Below are 2,201 nucleotides of genomic sequence, written 5' to 3' on the forward strand. Positions count from 1 at the left end.
ATAACTTCAAATTTCTGTGTGGCTTAGTGTTGTGGCATGACATACTGTTTGAAATAAATATTGTAAGCAAGAGACTCCAAGGTGTTGACCTTAATATATCTGGAGCAATGGAACAACTGGACAAAGCAAACTCATATCTACAGTCTTACTGGTCAGATGAGGGATTTCAAAACGTTCTGAAGAGTGCACAGAAGTTGGCAGAGGAACTTCACACGGTAGCTATTTTCCCAGTCATTCAAGAAAACAAGAGTCACCAAAGAAAATGGCATTTTGATTACGAGGCATGGGATAATCCCATAAGGGACCCCAAACAACAATTCAAAGTTGAATTCTTTAACCAGGTGCTAGATTGTGCAATACAGTCAGTTGAAGAATGTTTCATGCAGCTTAAGGAACACAGCAGTATATTTGGGATGTTGTATGATATTTCAAAACTCTTCACTAATCCTGAAGAAGACCTACACTAGCAATGCAGGGCACTAGAGACAGTGTTGATGCATGATGACATTCTTTTCAAGATACATTTCAGCAGGATCAACTCCAAAGGCTGTTTTGGAATATATGTGCACAAATAAGATGTCCACCCTCTTTCCAAATGCTTTTGTTGCTCTGCACATACTTCTAACACTTCCTGTAACAGTTGCCAGTGGAGAATCCAGCTTCTCCAAGCTGAAGTTAATAAAAACACATCTATGCTCCACAAAGACACAGGAGAGGCTGGTCAGCCTTGCAACCATCTCAACAGAGCATGAGCTGGCCCAGACTGTGGACCTTAGAATATCAGAGTTGGAAGGGACCTCAAGAGATCATCCAATCCAACCCCCTGCTCAAAGAGGGACCAATCCCCAGATTTTTGCCCCAGATCCCTAAATGGCCCCTTCAAGGAGTGAATTCACAACCCTAGGTTTAGGGTGCTCAATGCTCAAACCACTAAGCTATCCCTCCCCACAACTATTCCTGGAGGCACTGCAATACCAGGTCAATGCATGAGTTGGACAGAGCATGCTCCTATTCCATCCCTGGTTTCAAAAATCAATTTAATATATAGTCCTCAAATAAAGGACATATCAGATATTAAACTGATAAGAACAGACACTACACTTTGATCTTAGCTCCAAGGAGCCAAGAAGAGGTTCAAATCTTTGCAACCGAGAAGGCACGGAAAGCACCACTTTGATTTTTCAAACAGATAAAAATGCCAGTGTTTACTATGCAGACAAGAAAAGTTACATTTGCTGTTCAGGCATTTGAAAGTTAAGAGTTACTTAAAATTTTTGAACAAGGCATTTTAAGTTGCTAGTTCTCCTTTATTGGGGTACGTAGCAGAGCAGTACCATGAGAGGAGTAGAACAGGAAGAAGGTAGAATTGAGACCTTTAAAAGTTTTGGCCCAAGTGAGGGGGTATGGGGGCGTCATTTGAGCTCCCTGCCTCAGGTGCCAAAATGTTGTGGGCCGTCCCTGCTAATTGTAAGCTCGACTGTAAGTATATGAAAGTTCATAAAATATTAGACTAACCTATAACAAATTGTAACAAAGTCAGTCAAGTGGCTTTCAGTAATGATTATAAACAGTTGCAGAAGAACCAGACAGATTAAATTAATCCAAATAAAAAGTCCATGTTGATATAATTCAAGGACTATGTTGAAATCATGCTCAGTAAAAATCAGAAGCTGTGGAATCGGAGATTAATTAACCAAAATTGGTGTGTCAGATATTAGGCCTACTTGGCGGGCAAAATAATAAGGAGATGGGCTATTTCACCCATCATTCCCTTTCTGGGTCTTTAAAGAAAGAACAGAGGGAGAGGAAGAACAGACAGAAGCTGCTGAAGCAAGCTTTACCATCATGCCTGCCACCCCCACCATCTCCTGCGACCCCAGGCCTTTGCCGTTCTAACCCTGAGAGATGTCCTGACCGGTAATGGCTGAAGAGGGAAGCAGATGAGATAGGCACCCCTACCAGCTGAATCCCAGACACCACTTGAGATGAAACAAGAACTTCAACAGCAACAGCTCCAGCTCATCTCAACTAACTTCTCTTTTCCCCAAAAGGATGGTTATAATCTTTGACACCATCTAAAAGACTGTCAAAACGGGGCTGCCTCATCCCCCTCAGTTTTGTGAATCTAGTACAGTGTTGCCAAAACACATTTTTTGGCTGAAACAACTTGCCAAAATGAACACAAATTTGCAAAATGTTTT

The 2,201-nt window shown here is 41.6% G+C and overlaps 1 non-coding gene across 1 annotated transcript; it reads right to left on the reverse strand.

Moving 5' to 3' along the window:
- Positions 1-941: 941 nt before the first annotated feature.
- LOC120399685 lies at positions 942-1,134 on the reverse strand. Its single transcript, XR_005595296.1, has one exon. It is a non-coding gene; the product is annotated as a U2 spliceosomal RNA (small nuclear RNA).
- Between the last annotated feature and the right edge of the window lie 1,067 nt (positions 1,135-2,201).

The sequence above is a fragment of the Mauremys reevesii genome, linkage group 2 (genome assembly GCF_016161935.1).
Source record: "Mauremys reevesii isolate NIE-2019 linkage group 2, ASM1616193v1, whole genome shotgun sequence".
NCBI lineage: Eukaryota > Metazoa > Chordata > Testudines > Geoemydidae > Mauremys > Mauremys reevesii.